We start from the raw sequence: 21,957 nt of genomic DNA, 5'->3' as shown, positions 1-21,957 counted from the left end.
TTCTTGGTCTATATTGCTTTAAATATTGTCTCTTCCCCATTCTGTTGGGCCTTTTCCAAGACTCATTGCATATCTTTTATATTTCCATTTCTTTGTCTCTGGAGGGTCTTCTGGATGATTTCTTTGGCTGTATCCTTCAGTTCACTGACATTCTGATGCACTCCATCCAGTATGTTTGTAACCCATTTGTGATAGAGACAGTTGACTGTACACAATACATCGTCCCCTCCTTCTTCTGTGTTAATACGATTGTAGTTGGACACCTGGCTACTCAGCTCCATGGAATTTTCCAGACTACTTTGCAGCTGGATGTGGCCAGGACACTAAGCCTTCAATAGATGCGAGTGGAAGTGGTGTGGACAATGGGTGTGTCTCTTCCACGCCTTGTCTCCTTCTTGTGAGATGAAAAGGTACGACTCAAAGGTCCATAAACTCATGGGTTACAATGGGATTAGTTAAAAAATGGAGAGAAAAGCGTTTCGACCCTTTGTAGCAATTCATCATTGTCACGATACCTAAGCACGTAATCATTTTGCAAGTCATTCATTTTATTTTTTTTGTATTTTATAAAACTAATAGTTCGAAAAAGATTGGAAGAAAAAGAACTGTTCTGTCACCTGTGCCTGGGGCCAGATGAGGTTAATGCCCTAGGGGATGGATGAGAAATAAGATGGAAAGAACCTGTGGCCCTGAACGACCACACGGAGCAGAGCTGCCCACCAACCTGGAATGCTCACCTCAGTCTATTACATCAGAGGGAAATAAACCACTCTCTTCTTTAGCGGATTGAATTATTGTCAGATCTCTTCCGGTGGCAGCCGCACCTTACCCACTGCATGTCCATCAGGTTTTTCATTCCGATGAGTCTATGTTTTACTTCTAGAAATTATGTTTCGTTCTTTTTTCAAATCTCTTTGGTTGTTTTTTTTAAAATAGATTCTCATTCCTTGATCGTGTGTGCAAGCCTCTGTTGTCTTTTAATCTTTCAACATTTGTTGAAATAAAGTCTTAAGCACCAAGATACAACAGATATGAACTTTCAAACAGAGGTGACAAATCACCAGAGGCAGATATTCATCAGGAATTTCTGAGAACTTGTTCTGCAACACTTAGATTCTTTCAACCACTTTGAGAATAGAAAAGGATTCAGAGAGCTGGCGAGAAAAGGTTTCTGCCACGAAGAGCTCTTTAGAAAAATCGATATTGAGGGCTCCATCCTCTCTCCACCCCAAAGAGGGTCCTGCATCAAAGTTGGTGCAGGCCAAAAAAAAAAAAAAAAAAAAAAAAAAATTGGTGGAGGGCAGAACAAAGGCTGCCCGTGGAGACAGTGGAAGTCTGGGTATCTGGGTAGAGTTTGGCTAATCGGTGTAAACACTGGCTGACAATCTCTTTGTTTCTCTCTCCTGGAACTGGCTGAAGTTGAACATCATCAAAGCAGTGTGTATTAGTTTTCTAGGGCTTCCATAAAAAAGTACAACAAACTGGGTCCCTTAAAACCACAAAAATTTATTGTTTCATACTTCTGGAGGCTGGAAGTCCAAACTCGAGGTGTCAGCAGGGCCACGCTCCCTCTGAAACCTCTAAAGGCAGATCTTCTTCCTTTCTTTTTTTAAAAAATAAATTTATTTATTTATGGCTGCGTCGGGTCTTCGTTGCTGTGCGCGGGCTTCTCATTGTGATGGCTTCTCCTGTTGTGGAGCACCGGCTCTAGGTGTGCGGGCTCAGCAGTTGTGGCTCACGGGCTTAGTTGCTCCGTGGCATGTGGGATCTTCCCGGACCGGGGCTCGAACCTGCGTCCCCTGCGTTAGCAGGCGGATTCTTAACCATTGCGCCACCAGGAAGTCCCAGATCTTCTTCCTTACTTCCAGCTTCTCATAACTCCAGGTGTTCCTTGGCTTATGGCAGCATGACTCCAAGTTCTGCCTCTGTCTTCAGTTTCCCTGGTATCTGTGTCTTCGTGTCTTTCTCCTCTCTGTGTGTGTCTGTCTCCAAATTTCCCTCTCCTTATAAGGACCCCAGTCATATTGGATTAGGGGCCCAACTACTCCAGTACGACCTCATCTTACCTAATTACGTCTGCAACAACCCTGTTTCCAAATAAGGTCACCTGTGGTGCTTGGGGTTAAGACTTCAACGTATCTTTTGTGGGGACACAATTCAACCCATAACACAGGGAGAAAAAGTAAAGGGGGGTGGAGTCACAAAAAGGATGAGAAATCCATCTTCTCAGGTTCTGCTTCCTATAAACCCCCCTGCTTCTCCTCTGCTCTGTTGGTCTAGGTCCCTACTGGCTCAACCAAGTTCCGGTATAAACTTCCTCCTTCCAAGACTCTTGACCCTCCAACCTCCTGCCTGACTCTGTGCCCCATTGCTGAAGACTGCCCCCCACTCCTTCTCTCCCCGCCCAGATCTGCTCACCTCCCGTGTTCAGCCGGGCATGCAGGCAGAGTCACAGCCCTGACCCTCCTTCCACTCCCAGCAGCGTGTACATATCTTTCCTCTTGGGCTTCGTTCCCAGCACACAGTCAGCCTCACACGTCTGGAAGCCTTGCCCCAGAGTTCCCTTCCTCCCTGACCTCCCTGATCAAACCATCTGCTGGAGAACTGTTTCCACATCTCAGAGCTTAGCATCCTGGAGGGAACTGCTGGGGTGAGAAAGTTCTCAATGTAGACCTTGGGATGGTCAGTATTTTTCCTTCAGGGCTGGTGTGGCATGATACACATTTATCAAAGCACAGGGACTGGGGCTTACAAAGGGGAGGGATAGAGCTGGAGAAACAATGTGAGAAAATCCTGTGTGGAGTGAGTGAACTTCAACTGAGGACCAGAGTTCAAACTTTCTGCCTGATCAATCCTTTGTGTTTCTACAAAGTCACTAGTAAAACAGAAGCCTAGTATGTCAGGAAAAAAGATACGTCAAGCTTTTAGCTCAGGTTAACCCAGGAGCACTGATTAGCTCACTTAAGATGGTACTTCCCTGAGAAGATGCTCCCGGAAAAGGAAAACCATACATTCGGATGGTGAGAGCTTTGGGCTGAGTGTCGGAGAATCGATCCAAGTCATTTCACCCTGCTTTATTTCGGTTTCCTTATCTGAAAAACAAACAGGCGAGCCAGCCAACAAAATCTGTTTAGTCCTAGCATTCTAATAATAAAAAAGAAATTGATCATAATTTTAAAAGGTGCATTAACACATTGAACCTATTAAATATCTACATCTCAGATTTATACACTTTTGTTGCCACAGAAAAATCCAGCGACTTTTAATGTCTGTAATAACACTTACTCTACTGAAATCCAGGAGAGAAACAAATCTACACGTTAGTTACAGAAAAAAAAAAAAACAAAACAAGAAAAACAAAACCTGTAGAAATCTGGAAAACTAAAAACCCTCAAGCTTTACAAAATTCATGTTTTCATTTTTCTCCCCCTAAACACGTGAGCCAGCCTGAATTTTTTTTTTAACTGAACACACTGTCCAGATTTATCTTGACCCATCCCTCTCTTGAAGGAATGCAGCCAAAAAGGTCCTTCCTCCCTGTAAAGCAAGTCTCTAAATCAAAACTAACTTTTTAAAAAAAATGATTCACAGTTGAAAGAAGCATTTTCGGATGCTGCAGAAAGCCATTCAGACACGAGATTGTCTTTCTCATTTGCCCTAATGAAGTCATGGTTTAAACTCTAGGAAAAGTTCTTTGAAGGTTCTGCATAACTGTAGGGACATACGGATAGGGCCATTCAAAGTAGAGTTTTACGTCCACAACAGAAGTCTCACAGAAAATCAATTCTTTGTTGGAAACAAAGTATACTATATAAGATACACTATATACGTGCCCAGACTAATAATTGGGCCCGAAACGGCTATGGTCGGTGTGGGATTCAGGGGTAGGTTGGCAGCTGCGAAGCAGACGGGGTTGGCCGGTTGCTGTGGATGTTCGTTGGTTGTGCATTCGGCATCCATTTCTCTTCTTCTTCCTTTCAAATGGCAGCCAGCTGTTCCTCTGGGAAGCCTCTCACCTGCATGGTGTGTCTGCCCTGCGTTTTGTTTGGAGCTCCAGGGTTCGCCCTGCATAGAGTAAGCCAGTCCCGGAAACCCCATCTCCCTTGCCTCAGCCAATCAGGCCTCAGCCTTCCTCTGTCCACGGGGATTGGTACCAAGGGCTCGGGGGTGTGAAAATCAGTTCTTTCGTGGGACGTGGCTCTCTGTGTGTGGATGTGAATGAGGAAACACAGAGCCCCCATTTCTGCTGCTGGCAACGCTTTCCCATTAGGAGAGAAGCACGTTTGAGGATGAACTTGATCTGGGCAAAAATGAAAAAAAAAACGAGAGAATGCAGGGAATCTTCTGGGGAGAGTGAGAACAGGGAGGAAGAGATGGTAAACATAAACAGACAAATGTGGTTGCACGCATCAGGGTCACGCGATGGGTGGAGACCAGGGGATGGGAACCCACCTTTGATCGGATAGGCAGGGAAACCTGTGCCACAAACCCACCGTGGAGGCTTTGGACTAAGCAAGAGCCATTTCACCCCCGATGAGGGAATTTCCCATGTGTCTTCGCAGCAGACTTCCAGCATCGAATATGTACATGTCAATTTCTTGCGTCGTGTCCTGTGGACCCGCCTAATCCCCTTGCAGCCTTCCTGGCCTCAGGTACCACAGTCCCTGTGCAGTGTCCTGCTCCCTTCCGTGGACCAACGTTTCGGCTTTTGCAGTTCACCACAGGAGGGTACATGCACAAAAGAAAGAAATGCTTCCTGACTTGCCCTTAGACTGTGTGAGCTGGGAGAGGAGGAAAGACACGTTCACCTCACAGCTTCCCCTGCTCGCGGGCCTGCCAAGGAATGTGGTCTTGATGGAAGACCTTCCACAGCTGTGTGCAGGGCAGGGGGGTGATGCTCTGATGGCCACGCCTCTGCTGGTGTTGTTATACCATGTGGAAGGCTTGACCTTTGCAAGGAGGTCAAGGAAACCTAGAAAACAGTGATGGATGAAGGCGAGAATGGTGGGAGAAATATGGAAAGAATTGGGACTATTTCTCCTGGAGGAGAGAACTAGAAAAGCAGGCCACTCCCACAGTAGCTGGATTGGGCCTTTCTGGGCCTTTTTTGCTTCTCTGGGAAATGAAGCAGATAAACTCTACCGTCCATGCAGCTGCTTTCAGCCCTAAATTCTGTGATCCTGAGAATAATCTCCACATGTATGAAAGGTATTTATGCACAAGGTGGTGGCTGTGTTTCTGACTCCATTGCAACAAAAGAAGAAAATAGGAGACCTGAGGCGAGATCTTTTGACCTTGAGAGTTGTTGCAACAGTAGGAGAAAACAATGGAGTTTCTAAAATCCCAAGTCCCAGAATTATATAGGAAAATAATATTTTGTTATTTTTCTGGGATGGAATAATCCCAAGAATCCACTCCCTAAAAGTGTGAATTTGAATTGCCTGGAGGTTTATATGTTAAAATGTAAATATGATGTCCTAAATTCGGAAAAAAAGTTCTTGCACAGTAACAGGGAGGCCTGAGGTGACTTAACACATTTGCTCTGCATTTTTAACATTGTAGCTGTGAATCACTCTTAAAAAGGAGGTGCCCTCCAAGCTGGGCAAGTGGGGTTTATGCTGCTGAGATGGGCAAAGAGGAAGATTTGGGAGAAATAGGGTTTCTTTTTACTGAAACAATGCTCTAAGTTTAAAGGGTGTGGGAGGGAGTTAATGACCCCCAAGATGTTCAAGTTCTAATCCCAGGGATGTGTGATTATTTCCTATGGCTGAAGAGATTCTGCAGACATGATGAAGGAGTCTCAGGTGAGGAGTTTGTTCTGGCTTACTCGGCTGAACCTGGTATAATCTCAAGGGTCCTTAAAAGATGTCAGAGGGAGGCAAGAGGGTCAGAAAAGGAGATGTGATGATGGAAACAGAGGTTGGAGTGATGCAATTGCTGGAAGGGGCATAAGCCGAGGATTCAGGAGTCTCCCAAAACCTGGGAAGGGCAAGGAAATAGATTCTCCCTTAGAGCCGCTGGAGACAGCATGACCCCTGACCCTTCTCTTGGCTCAGGAAAACCCATTCTGGACTTCTGACCTCCAAATATATGTAAGATAATACATTTTGGTTGTTTTAAGTCACTAAGTGTGTAATAATTTGTGACAGCAGCCAGAGGAAACTAATACAAAGAGAGAAGTTAGGCTGGATTGATGCAGGGAAAACAAAACACTACAGAAATGGAGCAAGAGAGGCAAGATAAATGGAACAGGAAACAAGGAGCGGGGCCTGTGAAGAGGGAAAGGCTGGGTGTTGGAGGCTGCCCTGGACTGGATGCCTAGGGGTCATGGGTGCAAAGCAGTGCGCGGAAGGGAGAGGGTGCCCAGCCAAAGGACAGCCAGGTTATCTCCCTCCTAGTCAGCTCAGCCTGCGTTCCCCTGAGAGCAGAGCCGGAGACAGGTGTCTGTGTGAGCAGTTAGTCTGAGGGTGAAGGATGAGAGTGAGAGGACAAACAGGGAAGGAGGGGGAGGCAAGACCAAGGTGCCATCCTGAGGCTGTTACCCAGCAAGAGCCCGCAGCCCGAGACGCACAGGGGTCAAGGCTATGGTACCGGCTCCTGAGAATAGAGCTTTATTGCGAGGTCGACCGGCGAGGAGACAGGAGGCAGGGCTCCAATCCATCTCCCCACCCAGGGTTTGGGATGAAATTTAAGGGGTTAGGGGAAATTTCAAGCTTGGAAGCGAAACCATGGGTTAAATCCGTTTCACCTGCCGTCACTAATCAAGGTGGTTTTAAAACTCACATGACCGCAGAGGGCACGCAGCCTTAACAGTAAGACTGTTCCCTAGGAACTCGGGGTCAGCTGGGTCTAGTTGGAGCGGAGCCGGTTAAGACTGGATAAGACCACTGACCCTTCAACCGGGCATGCGCGAGTGTCCCGCAGCGGCCCGTACGTAGCTTGTTACGCCTGCGCAGAGCGAGGATTCTCTCACCTTTAGCCAATCAGCTTGCCCCATGCCTCCACCGCCCCGCCCCCTTATTCCACATCCCATAAGTATCCCGTGTCGCGGCCTTCGAGGTGGTGGATTTGCGGTTTGCTTTGTCGTTGCGCTCGGTTCCCCTAAATCCTCTTTGCTGCAAACCTGGGTCTCAGCGTTCGGTTTGCTGAGCATCAGGCAAACCAGCCTCGTTCAGAAGCTGATGGGCTGGTCTGGAATCAGTCCATAGAAGCTACTTGTGCTGCTGGAAGCTAGATTTTCCTCATTGAAGGACTTCTCGCTTTGTAAAAGGCTGTTGTGGCGTCGCTTTTATTCTGAGTGAACGAGAGTGAAGGTTCTTGCTTCGGCGTCGTCCTGCAGACGCGGTTTCCCGTCTTTCGGAGATGTGGTGCCGTCTCTGTAAAATAACTCAAGGTTTGATTAAGCAACACGCTATTTAAGGAGGCAAGACCAGTTGAAGGTCCTGTTACAAATTGTCGACCGGCGCGCGGCCCTCACCAGGGCAAGCGGCGGGAGCGGCCATGCTTTTGGTCCGAGCACAGCCTCCGCGTGCTCTTCTACTCCTTACGTTTATTCGTATTAAGCAGCTGCTTTTTCAAGATGCAGCTCACTGCTGGTGACGTTACTTCCATCAAATAATCGGATGGGCATCTGCCCTGAGAACGTGAGTGCTGCGCGGAGAACAAAGGCCATTTGGAGGGAGGTCTCACCCAAATTGGTCACAGAGCACAAGGAGCCTAGAAGGCGGGAGAGAGAAACCCGGAGGAAAACGAGGAGAATCACACAAAGAGGTAGGTTGACCCCCCCCAAATAAACTTTTCTAATGGCTGGTTTGCTCTAAGGGTTTCGGTGGAGGTCAGCGTGCTGATGCCGGGGTCTGGGCATTGTAACTACTCAGTGTTAACCTCCATCAGGCGGCCTTCCCATCCTACCCTGTCTCCTCCTGGTTCTGGCATTCCTGGGGTCTTGCGTGACTTGAGAGAAGGGAATGCCTTTGGCCTCATATCCTCACCGTCGTTACGGGAGCAGTCCTGGTCGTACTTCAAATTCAGTTCCTAGGAGTCCATTTGGACACCTTGCCTCTTGTCACCACTGCGGCGTTTTTATAACTTCAGGTTTCATCCACTCACTCGTTTCCACGTAACAACGCATTCCCCATGATCCGTGATGGGTGTTATCTGGAGGGATGGGGGAGTGAGTCGCAGTTGTGACTTTTACTCCCAGTTCAGCGATGTGTGTTCTGGGAAGGTCTTTCACTAATCCTATTTCATTTGTGTGATCTCCTGGCATTTCAAAAACATACGCCCATAAACAAGGAAGTCCCCAGGTGGCTGTGGGCACTTCCACCATGGGGCAATGAGGATCCTGCTCAGAACCCTCTGTGTCCTTCTCTCATTCCTCGTATAGGACCCAGCGTCAGTAGTTGGGGAGATGCTGATAGCTATCTCGAGAAACGGCAGAGGTGGGAGGGTGGGGCGAGATGGATGCTCCGAGGCTAAAGGGGATGCAGGTCTTTCCACGTGGCCTTATTCTAACCAGAGATAAGGCAATGCAGGATGCGTCTGACCTCCAGGAACCAGCATCACAGAGGGAGTCCTGGTCACTCGCTTAAAGCCCCAGGAGTGGAATCTGGCCTCTCGAGGGGCGTGGGGCACGGGGTGCATCATTGGAAAAAGGTGCTGTAACTGTTGCCCGGCGCAGGTGTGACTAGGCTGCCGGCCTCTCCACGTTCTGGGGGTGGAGCTCCCGGCCCTGAGATGCCGTAAAGGTCCCTGAGGAGGGTGGGTGGCCTATCCAGTCTTAACCAGCTCAGCTTGAACTAGACACAGCTCCCTCCAGTTCCTGGAAGATAACCCAGGCAAACATCTTGTTTCAGCTATGAGCTGCTTGGAGGACACAGGAGTCTTAAAACAACCTTGATTAGTGAAGGCAGGTGCAGTGGATTTGACTAATCATGATGTATGCTTTCAAGAGCACTTCTAGACTCGTCTCTGACATCTCATGGCAGCCTGATCGTGTGTGTGGCGGAGACAGTGCCATGCTTTCTGTTTCCCTCTTGTTGGGAACAAGGGGAGGCCTGTGCTCCCAGCTCCCTGCAGTTGGGTTGAGATCATGTGACTGATTCTGGCCAATGGGCTGAAGTGAAGGTGATGTGTATCACTTCCAGGCCGAGACAGGTGAGTGGGCACGAGGTCTCTCGCTCTTCCCCTCACCTGGTGGCTCTGAAAGCCAGGTATCCAGACCTCAGTTCACAAGACGGTGGCGCCTCCGTTGACCCACGTGCCTGTGAGTATTTGGAGCAAAGGCTGCCATCAACCTGCTCTGCATGTGTAGCACGGAGACAAAAGAAGTCTTCGTGGGGCTACACCAGTGACTCTAGAGATTAACTTGTTACCTCAGCATAACTTCACTGACCCAGACCGATACCAGATTTACCTCATGTGGTGTCTCTGACGTTCCGAAAACTCACTGAAATGTCCCACCTTTTCTCTTTCCTTTGTACACCTTTGCATGCTTCTCCTATGGCAGCAGTAACTATAGGAGTAGACACATAATCCCTGACAAGAAGACAGACCCAACGCGGGTAAGGTTTTAATGGGATTTTCCACGTCTGACACCCTGTGGGAGCATAAACCAGGTGAGTGGAGAGCGACACAGATTTTGGTCAGACTGAGCCCTGGAGCGTGGTGTCCGGGGCAGGATGCGAACATACCGCAAAACCCGCGTTCGGGTCGGTGGCCCTCTTTCCTTTCCGTGGCTTCTGTGCTTCTACTCTGTATAAAGCAGAAAAGAGCGCTTACACCTCACCTGGGTCTTCAGAGCCGAGAGCAACAGGTCACGTTGGCCACGATCGGAGGGGGTAGGAGGACGGCAGGTCCGGGATGTGGCACAAGCGTGGATTTTTGGCTTACAATTTCGGGCAGCTGTGTGAGGGAAAGGCGCTTCTCCCTTCGCGACTGCACCCTCTTCTTACCTTCCACCTGGACTTGTGCCACCGTGGGACTCGGCTCTCAGGTCCACGGGGCCGGTTTTCTTGCTGACCCTCCAGACGCCCGTGATTGCTGTTACTTGTGAGGATGCCTCTTCCTTTATCTTGATTCCAGTCCCGGCCCCGTCTTCCCGGATAGCCCTTCATGCTCCAAGCAGATCGGCTCCTGTAACCCCAGTCACTACTTACCCGTCCTGTCCTCACGTTGTGATGGTGAAAGGCTGTGCTTTTTAAAGAAATCTTTGTCATTTTTGTTGGCCCATAATACACAGTTAGGTGGCATCGGTCAACACTGAACATGCTGTGTGAGTAGAGAGTGTGTCTTATGCAAAAGCAGCGCCAAGAAAGATCCGCCCCCGTGGCTGTTCGTCCAGCCATTCCTCTTGCATCCCTGGGTGCTGACGGGTGGGTTTCGTAGCGTGCAAGTGATATGCAGTTGATTTGGCTGATAGACTGAGGGGGTTCATTGTGTGTTTACCTTTTTTAGGTTTTATTTCCTTGATTTCTTCTTCTTACAGCTTTGAATAGCTCGTCCTGATGAGCTGCTCTCTGCTCTGTGTGATAGTCTCTGGCTGGTTTCCTTCCTTCCTTTCCTTGGTCTTAGAACTCATGACTTGCATTTTTCAACCCAAGGTCCCTTAAGATGTCTGACAACCTTGAGAACCTTGTGCTTTGCTTTCCGAGGTGACAGCTGGATGACCTGACTCCTCCGTCACTATGATGGCTGAGGGCATAGGAATGCCAGGACTACAATAGGCTTGATCTCTTCCTGCCACAGCGGGTCAGACTGTCCCACAGTCCTTCCTCCAGAGAGAGACTTAAGTCGGCCCCATGTGTCTCAAGACAAGGGTTCTCAGCGCTGGCTGCGAGGAGAACCTGAGAGACTTAAAAAGAAATTCTTTTCACAGGCTCATCTCAGTACAAATGAGTCACTTTCTCCTTCCTCCCTCCGTTTTCCTCTTTTTTGGAGCTGGGTATTTGTAGTCAGTCGTGAATTTAATGTTGATTGGTGAGTGACCATCCAGCACCATCTCCGTGTCCTGCACTGTTCCAAGGCTGAGGATACGGTGACAGAAAAGAAAAGCCAATCCCCTGCTCCAGGCGAGGTTGTCTCCTAGTTGACCAGTGGGGACAGACGGTACATAAGTAATGAAAATAACCCGAGTAATTTCAGAGAGTGAAACGTGCTGTGGCCGGAAGTGGGGGGATGTGATGGAGACACTGAGGGGGTTCTGTGAACCTAATGTAGAAGCTTCTGGAAGGCTCACCAAGGAGGCAGCGGTGGAGCTGATACATAAAGGATGAGTGGTAGCCATCGTGAACTATCTGGGGCAGAGGGTTCAAGGTCAAGGGAACTGGAAGTCCAGTTGTCCCCAGACGACTTGTTGGGTGTATTTCAGGAACAGAAAACCAGGCCACCGTGGCTGGAGTGTTAAACTGAGGGCAGAAAACTAAGCTGGAGAAAGAACAAAAACAAAACAAAACAAAACCAAAACTGGATCTAGAGAGTATCGTTAGGGTGCAGGCCTGCTGGCGGGAGGCTGTCTGCTTTCGCGGCAGTGATCCTCTAACGTGGAAAGCAGGCATGCTGCTCACGCCCCCAGGAACACACCTCTGCGTCATGAGGCACCCGGGTCTACAGGTTGGTGCCTCTCGCATCGCCCCGCACTTTCCTCCCGTCTCCAGGCTCTGCCGGGCTCACCGTCTGGGTGGGACGTGCAGCAGCGTCCTCCAGCCTGCCTCTCTCGAGAGGAACGTGGACTGCAGCTCAGGTGGTGTCCTGCTTCAGCCCTTACCCTTGACCTTCAGGATGATAGGAGGAAGCAGTCTAATGTAGGCATGGGTGCCTCCCTCATCTGACACTCGGCACGTGCTCGGCGAGGGCTGGTTCCTCTCCTTCCCGGGACAGAGGACGCTTCCCATCTCCAGCAGGTTTTGAACGAGAAAGTAACAGTGGAAGTGAACAGTACCCTCTGTAACTGTGACTTTCATACCCGAGGACTGGCTTCTGCCCTTGGCGAACGAAAAGGCGACAGGATTTTCCCACCTGACCCCCAGGCTAGCTGGCTCCCCCTGTTTCACCCTGGGTTCCTCTCCGGCCCGGCTCTGGGCACCTCCTTATCACTTCTCGGCTCTGCCGGTGACCCCGGCGGCCCCTTCCCTACGAGAGGGGACGCACTGTTAACGGGAAGATGGGAGGGGGGTGATGTCGGGGTCTTCGTTTAACACACAGGTGGGTTGTGTGGCTGGAGTTTGCACTCTGCTTCCCAGAGAGGATGATTCTTCTCTCCATACCCTCCTTTTCTGACAAAAGTTGTGGGGCTTGAATAATTGAGTGCTTTCCTGTCTCCATTTGGACTGTGAGAAGTTAAAATTATTTTTAGAAAAGCAGTTGCCCAGAGTTGGTGCAATTCTGACCGTTCCTTATGGCCGGTTCTCGCTTGGTGTGAACGTGAAAGAGAGCCAGCCGCAGCCCCCAGGCCACCCGTCCCCAGGCTCCAGTACCCGCCGTCCTGTGTCTCCTGCTCGGCTTGGCTGGCTTCTTGCTGCGTGCGGTCACTTGCCTGGTAGATGTCAGTTTCCGCGTGTGTCCTGTTCTCCAGGCACAGCCCGTGCAGCAGGGGCTTGGCGGAGGTGGGGGGGGGGTGGGGGCCTGGCGTAGACCCTGCACAGCTGGGACGGCGGCTGTGGCTCTGCCACCTGCTGACCCGCTGCCTTCCACGTGTTGGGCGTGGAGAGAGGACCTGGCCAACCTCACAACTGCGTCAGAACCGTTGTGAATCAGCATCTGCGTGGTGCCCACTCCAAGTGCTCTCGGAATACTAGGTGTTCCTGGCAGCTGAGGAGCCCGTGAGAGAATGTTCCTACCACTCTGTTCTAGCAGCTTCAGGCAGCCAGAAAGAGAGAAGGGAAAACCTGCAGAAGCATGGGCTTGAGCTGGGGAGGAGGCGATGGAGACCGGGCGAGTCCTCCCAGCTTTGGCAGGCGGGGGCCCTGCTGTGTGGCCTGGCCCTGGGCTGGGCTCCTTCCGGGCTCAGCTGGGGAAGGGCCGCTTCCCCGCTGCCCAGGGCCAGGCTGCCTGCGAGGCTCCAAGGCGCTCAGAGGGGAGCTGGCCTTCTCCCCTAACTGCCTTCACCTTCTTCATGTAGAATGTCACCTCCACTGCAGCGGAAGTGGGTCCGTCTTCGCTGCGTGCACCTGGACTTCTGCGTGCAGAGAAAAGAAGGGCAAGTGATGGCGTCGCCGTGCAGCGCGGCTGGGCCCTGAGGCCTCGGGGGCCTTCCGGGCTTCTCACCTGTCAGAGGTGTGAACTGCGCGAGGGCCGTTCCCCGAGATGATAGGTGCCCCTGCCTGTCAGTGGTGAGTCTGGAGCGTGGTTCGGGGGAGCACGACAGAAGAATCGCGTGCTTTCAGGATGTCAGCCTCCACCTGACCATTGGTCCAGGCTCAGACAAGTAGTCGATGGCAGGGCTGGGACAGAGGTCCTGGGCCCGCGTCCGCCGAAGTGCTCTGCTCTTGTATTTGGCTGAGAACACAAGGAGCGTGTCTGCCCCATCTCTACAGCCGGGGTAGAGCACAGTGACAGAAGCATGACAGGGCCGTGTGCCCCGGAGTTGAGGGCCACCAGGTAAAGTACGGGCTGCCCAGTTCAACTTGCATTTCAGATCATCCGTGAATAAATGTTTGGTATAAGTATGTCCCAAATACATGTTTTGGGATATACTTACGCTGAGCATTTACCGCTTATCTGAAGTTCAAATGGAACTGCACGTCCTACATTTACGTTTGCTAAATCTGGCAACCCTACAAAAGAAGAGATTCATGTTGGAAATATCTATCAGACTGAATTATGGCTGCTTAGACCTGTCCTGGGTCTCCACTTAGAGGCAGAGTCTGCATCCTTTCTGGGAGTTCTTAGGAGCGTAGCTACACCTGGAGCAGTGCCAAACCTCGATATGAAACCAGGACGGTTCAATCACTTATCCACCGTCTAGTTGTTTGCAGCGGGTAGACAAAATATTGAGGTGTTTGGCAGAGTTGCTCAGCTGTCCTCTGGAAGTCTGGCATCTTACATCCATAGATTTCCAGGTCGCCCCATGCTGGGACACTATCTACCGCTCAGTTCTCTGATCTCTGAGGACCTCGTGCCCCCTCCCCCCTTCTTTTCCAACGGGGCCCAGGACGTGCTACTAGAATCTTCAAGGATTCAGCCGAAGTCTGGACGTGCTTTGCATTTTGTTCATTTCTTGGCCCAAGACTCCCACGTCCGTACAGTTGTTTTACTTCAGTCTGCTGATAAAGCTCAGGCTTCTCCAGACTTCTTTTACTTAGTTTCTGTTATGTAGGAAACCCAGCAAGAAAACAGATCGGTTGTTGTTGTTTCCCCTCGGAGCACAATGAACCGCCATAAATCCTGTCCATGTAATAACACTCTGCCCCTGTTAGGAAGATGGATGAGAACAGCACGGGAAGCCCCTAGCAGGTTAGGGCTGCTTCTGGGAAAAGGCGTTCATTGATTCAATTACTCATTCAACCAGCTTTACGGCCCGCGCCTCATGCCCGTGGCACAGGGGAGGGGGGAGCAGCGGTGAGACGCAGAAGCTTGAGACCTGGCCTTCTGTGGTCCGTCTGCCTGGGTCCTGTTCTTAGCTCCGCTGCCCGCCAGCTGCGTAGCCGAAAGTTACTTGATTGCTCTGCACCTCCAGTTCTTCTGTAAAATTGGATTAATAACATAGGGTTGTTGTGAGGATTAAATGAGAATTCACGGATTCACGGAACCGCTGAAGAACAGTGTCTGACGTTTAGTAAGTACTTTAACAAATGTTAGCTGTTACAGTGGATACATAGCTGTGGAGATGCTTTGATCTCGGAAAGGGCAGGCTCTTGTCCCTAGAGGTAAAGTTCAGAGTTATTGTTCAGCAAAACCTTGTTCTGAGTCATGGCCGAAGAGCCTTGTCCTGGGTCTCAAAACTAGTCATGATCACCTCATTCCCCTTCACTCGTAGTTGGTGTAGGAATGGCCCTGATCCAGAGTTCTGGCCACAGAGATACAAGAATCATGACAGTGTTCCAGGTCAAAAGGTCTTTTTTTTTTTTTTTTTTTTTTTTAAAACCAGGAGAGCAAAAGATTTTCTAGAAGTCTCAGCAAGAAAATCGGGTTATTCTTGGAATAAAGATTCTTGGAAGCACAGCAGCCATTTTGTGACCCTGAGGTCACAGCATGAAGACAAAAGCCAACATGCTAAGGGTGATGATAAAAAAAAAAAAAAGAACCCAGGTCTCCAAGGGTATATTCAGGTAACTCCACCCGATCACCTACCTCTAGACTTCTTACTAAGTGAGAAAAATTAACATCTATTTTTTTAAAGCTGCCGTAACCACATTATCAATTGTAGCAAAATGGATTTTTTTCACTGTTACAGCCAACTTAAAAGATGCAGTCTTTCTTCAATGAAATCATAGCCGAATGAAAAGAAAAACAATGTATGGCAAAACTAGCAAAGTGCTTTGTGCACATAGGAAAGGAAGAGTTAGTGGGTGTTGGGGGTGTCTTACTGGATGATAAAAAGTGCTCTTGTAAGGTAGACTCCTCACCCCAATGCATGGACCTCTCACTGTCACCAGGTTCTCAGAACACCCTTCTGGAGAAAGGAGAAAAAGTCCCCACCTTAATGGCAGACGGTGATCACGTAACCTTGGTGCTTCCCAGGTCAGGGCTGCAGCAGTCTGTCTTCCCCTCAGCTCCACCTCTCAGGATGCTGACCCTCGCTGCGTGGCTTGGATCTCACTGCTTCGCTCTTTTACCGTGTACGCCGAAGCCAGGCCTACGGGCTGGCCATCTGTGACACAGCAAGAGATGTGTAACTGGTTTCTGTCCCCAGGCCTGATACAGAGCTCCTAACACCCTTATTATTTCCTGACTTACAAGGTGATTGGGAGCATCTTTTGTCCTAATATTTGGTCTTTTTTTTTTTTTTTGTCTGCATTGGGTCTTCATTGCTGCACGCGGGCTTTCTCTAGTTGCGGTGAGCGGGGGCTACTCTTCGTTGCGGTGCGCGGGCTTCTCATTGCGGTGGCTTCTCTCGTCGTAGAGCACAGGCTCTAGGTTCATGGGCTTCAGTAGTTGTGGCACGCGGGCTCAGTAGACGCGGCTCGCGGGCTCTAGAGCGCAGGCTCGGTAGTTGTGGCGCACGGGGTTAGTTGCTCCATGGCATGTGGGATCATCCCGGACCAGGGCTTGAACCCGTGGCCCCTGCATTGACAGGCGGATTCTTAACCACTGTATCACTAGGTAAGTCCCTAATATTTGGTTTTTGACCCTGGTTCCTGACACAGAGCTCCTTAATCCCTTGGAATTTCCTGGGAACCTCTAGTGAGGAAACTTCGGTGGGTTCCTGGATGGCTTCAGGGTGGCGACTGGTCATCAGAAAGACCAAGTCATGATTAAAAGTGTGGAACTTTAAGCCCCAGCTCCCATCCTTGGGCGGGGAGGTGGGGAAGAGGGGCTGGAGATAGAGTCAATAATCGATCACAGCCATGTGATGAAGCCTCCTTAGAAAGTCCCAAACTATGGGGTCCAGAGAGCTCCTGGGTCAGTGGACATAGCCGTGTGCTGCACCCCAGCTCCGTGTGGACAGAAGCCCCTGCACTTGGGACCTTTCCAGACCTCACTCCATATACCTTTTCATCTGACTGTTCATCCATATAAACCTAAGTGTTTCCCTGAGTTCTCTGAGCCGTTCTAATGAATCCTCAAACCTAAAGAGGGGGTCATGGAAACCCTGTTCTACAGTGAGCTGGTTATAAGTACAGATACCAACCTGGGACTTGGAACTCGCATCTGAAAGTGGAGGCAGTCTTGGGAGACCAAGCCCTTCACCTGTGGGGTCTGTGCTAACCCTGGGGGGTTTGTATCGGAGTTGAGTTGAATTGCAGGATGACCAGCTGGTGTCTGGAGAGTGGGAGAACGGGTTGGTGTGGGGAAATCTCCCATGCATTTGCTGTCAGGAGTGTTGTGAGAAGAGGGAAAAAAATGAGGTTGGTTTGTTTTTTGAGCTGTTTTTTTTTTTTTTTTTAAGCATCTGTACCTCCTCCAGTACACAGCCCTTGCTGGGAGAGCTGTGTTTTGGCTTGGGTTAAAGGTGGAGGACAAGACGATCGGTAGAGAGGAAGGGGACAGGCTGGGGACTAAAGACCTCACAGAGAGCCCCCTGGAGACAGATGTGAGCACAGAGGTTGGCTGGAGAGGAGGAGTGAGAGATGACCCGGGAGAGGATGGAGCAGCTGATGGAGAGACAGTTTTGCATGTAGCAAGGGGTTCAGAACTGGCCTGCCTGGGACCAGGCAGACACCCGAGGTCTTGAAACATGCACGCGATGATGGTGGAAGAGTCTTTTGCCAGATGTGGGAATAACATTGAAGAATCAAGGAAAACTGTCAAAAGACCTGCAGTCATGGAAAAAAAAAAAAAAATCTTCAAAAAATTCTTCAGGAACGTAATTGACCACTTGCAGTATCTGAGTCAGTCTGGGGCTCCAGTTTGCTGTCTTGTAATAAGCTGTGCTGACAGAACTTACCGAATTTCTGATGAAAATAACTGATTGAAAAGTGTAAACCTCACTCGGGTAACGTCTTAGCCACACAACGGATTTTTCTCTCAACCGGGAAGTGGTTTCTGTGTCTTAGAGACAAGGTCTATGAGATGATGTCTCCTCGATGAGTTGACCTGTCTCCAGTAAGAGAATATCAACTCAAATGGAAAAGTTAGAGGTGTTACGCAGTACGGCAGTTCGTATGAGATTTTTTTAAGTCTTGAAGAGTTGAGCGGGTGTCAAGCACCGATTAGAGCTTTACGTGTATTAACTCGATTCTCTGAGAACGTCTAACGAGGTTGGTACTAGCCCCATTTAACAGATGAGGGAGCTGAGGCTCAGAGAGGTTCCGGATCACAGGTTAGGTAAGTATCACAGGGCTGTTAACTCCATGCCACAGAATCTGATCTTCACTACACTACGCGGCTTCTCGTTAAGCGAAATGGCCAAAGAGTATGACGAAGTCCCCAGGGCATGTGACAGCCCCTTCAAAGTCTGGATGCTGCCCAGAGATTAAAGGGAACGCTACATAGAAAAATGTCTATCCTCTTCATCCTGCTATTACTGGTGCAGTGCTGGGTTTCGACTTTCATTTTGAGAAGAAGTGACCTGGGGGGCTGTGTGGGATGGTTACATCCCAGCCAGGGCGAGGCTTCCCAGCCTCTAATGAAGACCCTTGTAACCTCCGTTAAACAACTGGGGGAAAGGCAAAGATCCTCAAGGGACCTTGCATAACATTTATGAGCATTTTCTCAAACAATAAAAAGGTCTAATTGGAGCTTGAGCTTTTTGCATTTGAATGTAAATTACATCTCAAAGTACTGTTGAATATTGAGTTTGACATTCAAATAATCTTTGAAATGTTGAGAGTCAGTAGGGAATTGTTTTATGAGAGGTGGGGAAACAGCTTGCAGGTCTGGAGGGAACGGATGGGTACTGTTCATGGCCGGGACCTTTCTGGCAAAGGATTGTGAAGGGTTCTGTTAATAAAACAAATCTACACCTGCGAGGCCGTGTACAGATTCTATCCTTACCCCTTCAGAAAAACTGGATGATGGAAGGAAGATCCAGAGTTACATCTACATGGTCAGAAGGACAGAGCAAGGTTAAGTTGGGTTTCCAACATACAGTCAGGCTGAAAAGATCCCAACCCTTCAGTGGGGAGCCCATTCAGAATTTTTGAATTCACCAATAGCACAGATCTTTTCCATTTTCTTCCCAAGGGCCAGTGGAGCAGATGAATACTGGTTCTCCGGATTCAAATTACAGTCGACCATGGGCCTCCTTTCTCTGTGGCAAGAAATTCCATCTCAGGCAGAGCTGAGGTCCCCTTCCCTCATCTCCCCGACCATGACCTCAGGGCCTCCTGGTGATTCCAAAGGCCTCGCTCACAGCAGAGTGCTGAGAAGGTTCTCTCTGGATTTTGACCCCCCCTTGTTACTTCTGAGGTGCTTGTTGTTCAAACTGATGTGGCCCCTTGATGTTGGAGAGTTTTTCATGCGTCTTGGGCGTGAGAATCTTTGCTTAAACTGGCACTTTAGTGTATATAATTTCCCCAAACTGTATAGCTGAGCCATTTATGGTAGGGTAGGGTCTCTTCAAATACCCAGGTTATGTACTGCTTCTGGTCACTGGTCTGAGGATAATAAGCTGTGTTGAAAGAAAACATTTTTTAAAAAGGGAAAAATACACAACTAACACAGAAACATAAAATGAGTAGGTATTAACGATTTTATTTAAGTCACTAATTAGTGAAGTAACCAGTAAGAGGGGGGAAAAAACAGTTCAAAGGAGCATTCAGAAAACATTATACACAAGCAATCAGAAATACTACAATAAATTTTCTAATACAAAACTGGTCAATTATCTACAGGGAAATAATCAAGTGTGCCTCTAGCAGACAAAATTCATTTGTATTTCCAGGTTCAAGAATCATCTGTATTACTATCCATTTTCCTCAACTTGCAGAGTGGTAAAATAGCTCAGTGACCAGATCCTTGTAGAAACCAGTAACCCAGAAGGGTGTGCTTAGTGTTTAATTGAAAAGACACTCACAGAACTTTTTTGCTCATTTCCAAGCCTTTTACAGTTTTTCTGATGGCTGAATATCTATGTTGAGTCAAAATGTGGGTTTCAGGCGGGAATCGAGCAACCGGGTAAATCTTGGTGCCTGAAGTTTGTGGTGAAAAATGAGTTGGCTCTAATTAAAGGGATCAGATGGCTGGCATAGAGGATGAAGTGGATCATATGAAAGAGGGCATCTGCTATCGGGTTGTGTACGTGGGAACAGCGGGCTCAGCGACTCTACCTAGGGAATCGGGGTGCGTTTGGGGTCAGCAGAGGGGTAAGAGGGCTGCAGTCCTTGATCTGGGCCCAAGTAAGACATCAGTTTTGAGAGGGGGGTGCCAGAAATCCTGCTCTTTTGTAGAACAAACTGTTCGGGGTTTGTCTTGATGAAAATTTGCAGAGGAAGAAAAAGAAACCCCTCTTTAGAGGTGGTTAGGTGTTGGGTTCCTAAATTGGAGCCTGATTTTGGTCCGATTTCCCTAAGTTTTCATTCTTTTTTTTTTTTTTTTTTTAAAGGCAAATGTAACCTCTATCCCTCAGAAGGCTCCCACTGTTTTTTTAAAAATTTATTCATTTATTTATTTTTGGCTGCATCGTGTCTGTTGCTGCCCATGGGCTTTCTCTACTTGCGGCGAGCGGGGGCTACTCTTTGTTGCGGTGTGCGGGCTTCTCATTGGGGGGCTTCTCTTGTTGCGGAGCACAGGCTCTAGGTATGCGGGCTTCAGTAGTTGTGGCGCGTGGGCTCAGTAGTTGTGGCTCACTGGCTCTAGAGCGCAGGCTCAGTAGTTGTGGTGCACGGGCTTCGTTGCTCCGCGGCATGTGGGATCTTCCCGGACCAGGGCTTGAACCCGTGTCCCCTGCCTTGGCAGGTGGATTCTTAACCACTGTGCCACCAGGGAAGTCCCAAGTTTTCATTCTTTAATAGGGGAACCCCAATACTGCTCTCTTCTTCTTACCCCTTGGGAGGTGTCTGCAGCATCACACCTCCATCTCCATTTGCTACCTTTCAAGTCATGGATCACAGTTTCTCAGAGCAGAGTCACACCTCAGATCTCGTGACCAGCTAAGCTACAGCCTGTAAACAAAAAACAAAATTTCTTTTGCTTTAAATCTCTCCCGTCTACCCACATAATCATAAACATTTTCCCCTTTAACTTTTTATTTATACTTTTAATTTAGGAATAACTTTAGGTTTGCACAACAGTTGTAAAGACAGTGTAGAGAGTTCCTGTGTGCCCCTCACCCAGTTTCTTGTGTTACCGTGGTAAAGTGGTCAAAACTAAGAAACTATTACTATTACTATTCACTAAACTCCAGTCTTGCTTTGGATTTCAACCCTTTTTCTACTAATGTTCTCTTTCTGTTTTGTTGTTGGGCTCCTTTGGTCTGTGATCACTTTGGTTTGTTATTCCTTGTTCTTAACCTTGACAGTTTTGGAGCGTACTGGCTGAGTGTCCTGTAGTATTTTTGTCTGATGGTTTCCTCATGATTTGAGTGGGTTTATGTTTTTTCCTTTTTTCTTTTTTCTTTTTTTTTTTTTTTTTTTTAAGACAACCATAGAAGTGCCCTTCTCATCACATCGTATGGCGTCACTGGGGAAGTGAACCTTTATCACTCGGTTAAGGTGTGTTTGCCAGGTCCCTCCACTGCAGAATTGCTGTTTTCCCCTTTCTCTACTCTCTTCTTTGGAATTAAATCACTAAGTGATTTGTAATTTCTACCTCCATTCTCTGGAATGCTTAGACAATTCTTTTTCCTTTTTTCTGTTGAAGTTATAAAATAATCCACTCATAAAACTCTCTGGGCTTAATCTTTTTGGAGATAAAGTTTTAAGAAACTTTTTCAAAGACGTCCTTGATTATGCGTCTATTGAGGTCTTCTGTATTTTCTAGTGTCAGAATTTCTGTTCATTAAAGTAAAATGAGCCATTTCGTTGTGATCTTGAAATTTACTAGACAGTGTTTTGTCTAACATTTTCTCGTATATTTGTTACCTTTTTTCTGATTAATACAGATGTGCCTTTTCTTTCCTCGAGTAGGCATGCTATTTATGTTGAATTTATGAAGGAAAGGGTAGGGCACTGCGGATTTGTAACTCCTAACACATGAAAGCCCAGAAAGGAGAATTTGTAAAATTTATATCTTTAAACAGTGAGCTGGAGACTTCGCTGGACCCCAGGGCAGATCCTGGGGTCCTCAGAGCAGAGCGCTTAAGACTGAGCTTATCCTTATTGGTCTTAGAAGCTCTTTTTGGCAGCCATTCTAGTTGGAGAGTGAGGGGCAGCGCAGCACTTGGGGGAGAGAGCAGATGTGCTGTCCACCCACACCCTC

Source organism: Physeter macrocephalus, chromosome 14, assembly GCF_002837175.3.
Source record: "Physeter macrocephalus isolate SW-GA chromosome 14, ASM283717v5, whole genome shotgun sequence".
NCBI classification, from domain to species: domain Eukaryota; kingdom Metazoa; phylum Chordata; class Mammalia; order Artiodactyla; family Physeteridae; genus Physeter; species Physeter macrocephalus.
The sequence above is the reverse complement of the archived record's forward strand: the minus strand, read 5'-3'. Positions refer to the sequence as shown.